Here is an 8,978-nt window from a genome sequence, read left to right on the forward strand (position 1 = left end):
AAGTGGGCAAGCCCAGAGCAGGCAATCAGGCTTGGGAAGCTTGTAGCACCCCTTGGAGCTCCAAGGAGCTTTCCGTTCCATGGCTACTTTCCCCTCCTTTCTCTCTGAAGGGAAGACGGGAAAGAAGAAAGGAAGAGATGGGAGGTCAGGAGGAAGGGCAGAAGGGTTCTTTCAAAGCAAAGTCATCTGACCACAAACCCCTTTATTAGGATCCCTTCCAACTCACTGCTGTTGAGGTTGCAAAACAGAGGCCACATTTTTAGGATGAGCAGCTCTGGCCTTGTGAGAGAAGGTCCCTCTCTCCAGAATTGTTTCCCTCACCGCCTCTCATTGCATCTATAATTCCTCCCTTTCAACCTCATGAATGATGATCTACATCTTGAAAGATGTCCTGAATTGAAGAGTCTCAAGAAGCTGACTCGGACAGGAAAGGGTGAGGATGCTGCAGGTGCCACCTGCTTCCCAGTGCTTCTCAAAGTCACCCAGGTCACGTAGAGGATAGAAAAGAGGCAAAGAGGCCGAGGAGTAACCGAATGGTCCTGGGTACAGTTTGTTCTCTCTCCCCTCCCAGCTGCACCAACCGTACTTCCTGTTCTGTTATCTGAAGTGTGGGCCTGGCACTGTGTGAAGACACAAGTGCCCATTTGCAGCCAAGCACAGCAGCCTTTCCTCCGACCCGATGGCACCCCTGCTCTCGGTGCTCTGCACCTCCAGCTGCAAAAGCAGGCCCAGCGCTCACCTCCTCGGACTCTGAGGCGATGAGCCAGTGCTTAACATCTAGACAGAGTTCCTACATGTTTTCCCACACTTTCCATTCCTTCTCTGTAACCCAGGCTGCTGGAGAATTAGTAGCTCCTTTGATAACAAATGTAAGGAGTCAGGGGAGGCCAGGGCAAAATGACAAAGTAGGGGAAATATATCTATGATGCTCCCTTCTCTTTCCTTACTCCTTCTCCCTCCACTAAAGTCAGGAAAAGAATCAGAAAATACTCATTTGTAGCTTAATGTGAAATGTGACTATAAAGTTCTCTTGTATCTCACAGGGCCTTTATCTGCAGTTATAACATTAAAAAGTTTGTGGCACTGCTAGAAGCAGCCTGTCAGGCAGGTAGCAAAGGTATCTTCAGGGAATGGGGGAACCTTCACCTGGGGATCACCCCAGGGAGGGAGCTCTTAGAAACACTCTCAAGCCCAGGATCTTCCTGTTCGTGAAGCTGGACCAGGTGGGGAGTTTGAGATGAATGGTCCACGGTCATTCCATTCAGTAGCCTTTTCCCCAAACTTTACTCCTCTGGTGGCTTTTTCTGTCATCACCCCCCTTTTTAGGCCAGCACCTGGTAGTTCTTGGTGGCCGGCTCAGGGGAAGTGGAGAGCAGGCTGTGCTGATGATTTATGAAAGCCTGTGGCTTCTGCCTCCTTCACAAGGCTCCTCATCAGAGGGTGCGGCGTGGGCCACGCCGGGCACTCAGCAGCTTTGTGGTGGGTATGGGTTTGTGCTTCCTCCCCTTTGCTTTCGATTCAGCGCTTTCCTGCTGCAGCCTGAGCTGTTCTGTTTAGCTGAGGCCCCACGGCAGCCACCACTGTGTGCACGCTGGATCCACGGAGGGGCAAGCATAGGCCAACCAGAGGGGGAAGGGCGGAGAGGTAAGAAAGGAAAGTGGTAGAAGCCAGCTGGAAAGGAGAAAAAAAATTCCAAAGATAAAATGTCATGAGGAATAACAATCAAGAAAACATTCCAGTAATTTGAAAAGTATGTTCCAGCTCACATTCGGCCCTGGTTAAAGTCAATCCTGGCCTAAGTCAATTCATTCAAATACATTTTCATTAGAACATACCCTTGAGTATATTTTTCAAAGAAGTAAGAACTAATATATAGGATGAGATAAGGTTAATTCAATAATTAATTGAATTCAAGAGAATTCAAGGGAGAGAACAAAGAGGGTAAAGGGGCGTCAAATATGTGGTGATGGAAGAAGACTAGACTTCAGGTTGAGAGCAGACAATAGAGTATATGCAGATGTTGTATTATAAAGTTGTACACCTGAAATGTATACAACGCTATTAACCAACGTTACCCCAATACATTTCATTCAAAAGCATGCTTACCAATTTAAAAAGAGTTAATTAAAAATAAGAATACCGGGCAATGACTGGTTTGGCTCAGTGGATAGTGTTGGACTGCAGACTGAGGGGTGTTGTGGCATGTATTTGGATAAGGAGCATTGGAGAGATAGTTTGAGTGAATGAATATGGTTTTAGCAATTTCCAATTGGAGAAGTTCTAGAAGGCTATTGAATGTGTCAAGTTCAAGGGAGGTAGAGATCTAGAAGTCATTGGCATACAGACCTCAACCAGTCCTAGAAGGGGATGAGATTTCTCAGAGAATGCATAGAGAGAAAGGACACTGACGCAGGTCAGGAATTCCAGCCCTTAAGAAGTTCACGGAGAAGGAGGAGCTTGAAAGAATGACGAAGGCAGGAAAAAAATAGCGCATGGAAACCAAAGGAAGACTGTAGGTCTTTCAAGGAGGTCAATAGTGTCAGATACTTAGAGTCAAGTAAGATAAAGATGGATGTGTCCATTGCAGTTAGTGACACAGGGAGCATTACTGTCCTTAACAAAAGCCCCTCCAACACAGTGGGATCCAATTCCAGATTAAACCATGTTGAAAAGAGAAAGTGAAGAATTAGAAACAGCAAGGGTAGACAGCTCATTCCTCTCCTTCAAATGTCCTTCCACACTGTTCCTACTTTGTAAGGTCTTGCCCATTCCAGGATTGGACTAAAGTGGATGGGTTTTTCTTTATTTTCCTTTCAACTTTATTTTGTATTGGTTTCAGGTGTACAGGTTAGATAATCATATACTTTACACAGTGATCTCAATATTTCCAGTACCCAACTGACACCATCCATAGTTATCGTAATATTTTTGATTATATTCCCTATGGTGTGCTTTACAGCCCCGTGACTGCTTTTTAACTGCCAAATTAAAGTGAAGGGGATTTACAAACAAACAAACAAACAAACATCCACTATATATTTTTTCCAGAGACAGATTCAGCCAGGGCTGGAAGTCCAGAAGTGAGTGACTTGCTCTGTGCTCACTAGACAGGAACTTTCAACCAATAAAGTCCTGCACACTCCCCGGTGCCAATGTGGGGGCGTTGGTCTACATTGCGCCAAGAATGTGATGCAATTCTTAAGAACAGGAAGAGGTTTGGCTGGAATGGAAAGATGACTCTGGCTGGGGGGTGGCGGAAAGGGGGATGGAATGGGAAACAGTCTTTTTTTTTTTTTTTTTTTTTCCCCCAAATGATCTGAGCCAGAAATGAAGTGACATATGTAGAAGGGAAAAACTGTAATGGAATGCCCTCCTACCCCATCTCTGATTGTAGTGAAAGCAGACAGAAAAAGCATCAGATTCAGAATTGGCTCTTTTGTCACTTATTAAGAGAGGACAAGTACCTACCCCCGGAGATTCTCTTGACATAGGGGGTAGCTCCCTGCTTTTCTCTTTAAGCAAAGAGCAGCTATTCTGATCACAGATGAGGAAATTTGTCTGTAAGATGGGGATAGTGGCTGTCAACCTCACTTGAAATGTGTATGAGAGTGCTTCATATGCTATTGAAACAATTCAGATGTTAGCCGCTGGTATTCTTGCACAGTACAAAAGCATAAGAGGCCCTGACTGGGTAGCTCAGTTGGTTAGAGTATCGTCCTGATATGCCAAGGTTGTGGGTTCAATCTCTGATCAGGGCACATACAAGAATCAACCAATGAATGCATAAATAAGTGGAACAACAAATTGATGTTTCTTTCATGTTATTGTTTATTAATCAATTTATGTTATTTTCATATACATTTTACTAATTTTCACCTGACACTTCTGTTATAAAGGGCAAATAGTGATATTAAAATATTTCTTCTAATTAATTTCCTTTCAATGTGCATGAATCCATGCACTGGGCCACTAGTATTGTAAATAACTATGTATGGTGCCAGTTGGGTCCTGGAAATATTGGGGGGAACACTTTGTAAAGTATATTATTGTCTAACCACTATGCTATACCCATGAAATTAATACATGATATTGAATGAAAGCTGTAATTGAAAAATTTTTTAAAGAATTAAGAGTGAAAAATAAAGGGTGTTCTCTCTGCAGTATAGTTATTTTCCTCTAAGGAAACACTAAGGTTAGACCCTCTGAGGATGGGACAAAGAGCCTCTGAGTTGGAGTTTTGCTTCCCTCTTCTGGAAACATTAAGTCATGACCTGAGAAATGGATGGTGCTAAGGGATCCTAAATACTGCAGTATAATCAGACCAGAATTCAGCTCCATCAAGAGTAAAATAATTATGCAACTGGGTTGTCAGTTTCCAGAGGAACAGAAAGATTGCACTGGTGACAAATGTTTCCTTGAAGTTAGAATAGTAGTAGTAGTAGCAGTAGTAGTAGTAGTATAAAATAATAATAATAATAATAATAATAATAATAATCACTTCAAAGTTCATAAACCCTGACACACATTATTGCATTTTTTTACCTGCTCTTATCCTCCAGTTGTCCAAGTGAAGCAGACAGAGCAGATATCACTCCTGTTTTCAACCATGGAAAACTACGGCCCAATTAACTTACCTAAAGTCCTACCGGGGCAGAGGGAGAGCTGGGTCTGGAAGCCAAAACTCCGCCTCCCTGCTTCAGTGTTTTCTGCCCTTTCACCTCCATGGACACTGTTGCATGTGATGTCAGTAATTTGTCAGTGTTTTCCGTGAATCTCTGTCCCTCATCAGCATGTCCCGCAGCATTCACCTCATTGGTGAAAGTAGATACGCTTCTTTGTATAGGATTCTAGCAAGGCTATACTGTTATTGTAGGAAAAATATCTGAAATTTCACAAGCACGTGGCTGTCTGTAGCAGAACTTCTTAAACATTTGCATGGAAGTTCTTTAGCATTTTGTTGTTTTTTATTTTTCACTTACAGTTACCATACAATATTATATTAGTTTCAGGTGTACAATATAGTGATTAGAGTTATATAAATTATGAAGTGGTCACCACATTCAGTCTAGTACTCATCTGGCACCATACATAGTTATTACATAGTTATTGAATATATTCCCTATGCTGTACTTTACACCCCATGACTATTTTAAAAACCAATATATATATATATATATATATATATATATATATATATATATATATATATATAATTTTTTTTAAGATTCTTTGGCATGTAGAATTTTGTAATAATAAGTCGCAACTCTGTTACTGGGGAAAATTGAGTTTGAGAAAGATGGAAGAAAAAGTAGAGTGTCAAGATGAAAAAAATCAAGAAAAACCAATTTGAAGGTTAAAGTGCTTTTATTTTACAGTTCTAAGTGTTCAAATAAACACATTCTGCATATTAATGAAATGGTCAAACAAAAGGCATACAAATCAACATGCTCTTCCATCTTCCCTTGCGTGCTGAGCCCAAAACACCTCATTGCCCACTTGCACTATTTGCAAGGGAACCACCGGGAGAAGCTTGGCAGGTGCAAACTGCCACCAGCTGGTCAAAACCAAACCTTGCACCAGCTTTGTGACTTTCGCATGATCAAGTATGGCTTCCTTTATAGGGCATTGTTAGTCAAGGTATTTATCATTGGAGTTACTTTTTTAGATGACAAATTGGTAAGGAGTTAAGAGTCATGAAAAGCTTAATTGCTGCTATCCACACAACATAAAAGCAACCACAGGCATGATGGCTCCGTGGTCAACCAGAAACTGCTGGTCTGTTTGACTTGGTGTTTTCATGTCTAATTTGCCTCCATGCCTGAACTCCCTTCCTCTTACCTTTCAATTGTTTCTGCCCTAAAGAACTGATTTCATTTTCTATATTACTTTCTTCTTCTCCAGCGGGTTCACTATATATAGAATCTTCCTGTTGGTCCTCTCTTGGGACTTCTTTAGTGTGTCTTCTCTTCCCCATTCTCTTATTAGGCCTATGCCATTCCCCCCCCCCCCCCCCCGTTTTCTTCTTTTATTTAAATTACAGGCATATCCATGACTTAAGAACAGCCCAGTTCCAGAAAACTTTTTAAAGACAATGCACTCATTCTCCAACTATTGCTGAGTACCTCTAACATCAGCCATTGCTCTGAGTGGCAAGGATTTCAAACCTCGAATAACAATTGGTCTGTACCTCAGGGACCTCACATGGTCTACACAGCCCAGGAGACAAACAAGCACACAATGACTGTTCTTTGAAATTGGTAGGTTTGCTATGAGAAGATGAAACTGTAATCCCCCCAGGTTGGTGGGAAGAGGCAGGTGAGAACCTTAGAAAGGCTTTGTAAGGGAGATATCAGAGCTGGATCTTTGAATGATAAGCAGAGCTTTAATAGATTGAAAGGAAAAAGCTTTGGGGTAAGGTTTATAGAAAAGATGTTCTAGAGCAGTAGTCGGCAAACTGCGGCTTGAGAGCCACATGGGGCAGCGGTTTGCCGCTCTGTTGACTAATGAGTTTGCTGGCTACTGTTCTAGAGAGAAGGTACCACTGAGCTAAGGCACATGGTAAAGTGCTTAGAACCGAGAATGTGGTCAGGCTCAAACAACAGAGGTGGTGGGAGTGGCAGGTGAGTCGGGAGTGGTACAAAGCAGTCAGCTTGTAGGAGGCAGCCTGGAGTACATGACCTTTTATTCTATAGAAAACAGGGTTTGATGAACTTTTAAAGAAAATTTCTGTTACTCACATGGCAGCACCGGGTTGAAAAGGGTCCTGTGTAAGGAAAGGAGTAAGGAGGCTACTGCATGAGTCCAAGTTAAAGTTAATGAGAGCCTGAATCTAAGGCCAAGTGAAGGAAGTGACATGAAACATTTTGGTGGTTATTAAAAACAGACTTTTTTTTTTTTTTTTTTTTTTTTAACAGTTAAGAGGTAGAAAGCAAAACCACAGGCATCAAATGCAGTTCATGATTTGCTGAAGTAAAGGGGTGGCAGGTGATGCTAAAAAAAAAAAAAAAAAGGACCAATAGTAGGAAGCACAAGTAAGGTTTTTTTCCTTTGATACTGAAGTGGAGGTAATAAAATGCCTTAGATGCAATTACTATTTGTGGAATATTACAACACCACTCTCCAATAAGCAGCAACAAATCTGGGTCTGAATCTCAAGGGTAGACAGGTATACTTCAGAGTTACCAACAATACAAGTAAGAGCTGAAGTATAAATTACAAAGGCAAGCTAGTGGAGCTTGTTCTTAAAGACTTTTTGTAATGTTTGATTTTTTTTTTTTTTTATAAAGGGACTCCTTAAAGCAGAGGCATATCTGCATTAATAAGATAACATAGTATATTATAAAACCAATAAAAGGTTAGATGAACGAAGGTCTAAAAATGAATAACAGCTGATTTTTTAAAAATGTATTTTTAATGATTTCAAAGAGGATGGGAGGAGAGATGGAAACGTCAATGATGAGAATCATTGATCTCCTGCACACCTCTATTGGGGATCGAGCCCACAACCCAGGCTTATGCCCTGACCTGGAACTGAACTGTGACCTCATAATTCGATGCTCAACTATTGAGCCATGCCCACCGGGCTTTAACAGTTAATTTTGAAGCTTTTGCTTATAGAGCAAAGTTGAAGGATTACATTGACTCCTCAGAAGAAACAGCATCTAGGGAAATTATGTAAAATGCAAAGGGATAAAAGAAGTGAGCCTTTAGTCATGAAAACTCGCAGTGGGATGGGAAATTAAATTACGAGATGTTTTCTTATGCATTTATTATTAAATACTGTGGATGCAGAATTATCCATTTGTCTTAACTTGTTTTTGCTAGATGTCCTACTGATTAAAAGTAGAAAATATAAAAGATCCTTAAATGTGATTTTGTGGAACTGAGACCAACATTTTTTAAAAAAATACAGTTTTATTGACTTCATAGAGGAAGGGAGAAGGAAAGAGAAACATCAACAATGAGAGAGAATCATTGACCACTGCCTCCTGCATGCCCCACTATGGGGATCGAGCCAACCATGTGGCATGTGCCCTTGACTGGAATTGAACCAGAGACCCTTCAGTCCACAGGCCAATGCTCTATCCATTGAGCCAAACCAGCTAGGGCCAAAATTTTTTTCTGTACAACCAGATCCCTAAATGTACTACAGAAAAATATTGATAGAATTTTTTTTTGGTATACCACCTTTCAAGAATGCATCTCATCCACAAAGTTTGTTCAAACTATAGAATTCTTCCGATTCACCAGAGCTGGACAGTTTTCAAGGTTTCTGGGTACTTACCTTTGACTTCCACTTCCTGCATGTCCGAGGTTTTTAACTGGGTTCAACCTCATGCTCTTCCAAAGCTTTGCCCCATCACTATCGAGCTCTCCAGTTTTGTACAAATTAACTCTCTATGCCTCAGAGTGGTATCCTTAGTAAAAAGTGTCTTTATTCATGTTGTGTGAACAGAACTTACTTCAAAATGTCAATGGGAGAATTCAATGCGCTCCCAACTAAGAAAGCATTATGTAAATATGAGTTATCATTTGGTACCTGGGATAACTCCTTTCTTGAAAATCATTTAAAATGTGTCTCCTAGGTCTCATTCCAACTTGGGTGGCGCCTTAGTTTCATCTTCCTATCAATAGTTCTAGGCCTATCCCTCTCTGATATATCTTTTACACTATGGCCAGAATGGTCATTTGAAACTACAAACCTGATGCCATCTCTTGCCCCTTTATGACAGTGGGCCAGTCTAGCTCTTCGTCCTTAAGTCCTCATTGCCTACACTTACCCTACCAGGTCCATGGAACCAAACTAATTACAATCCCCAAAATGTGCCTTTTTTTTTTTTTTTTTTTTTTTTTAACTCATGACTCTGTATAAGCCATTGCCTCTGTCTAGAATACCCCATTCTCCTTTTCTTACTACACTCCTTTCCCTAGTAAATTGGGTATCTATTCTTAATGTGGCCCCCATAACACTGCACACT

The sequence above is a fragment of the Pipistrellus hanaki genome (genome assembly GCF_964339955.1).
Source record: "Pipistrellus hanaki genome assembly, chromosome: 18".
Taxonomy (NCBI): domain Eukaryota; kingdom Metazoa; phylum Chordata; class Mammalia; order Chiroptera; family Vespertilionidae; genus Pipistrellus; species Pipistrellus hanaki.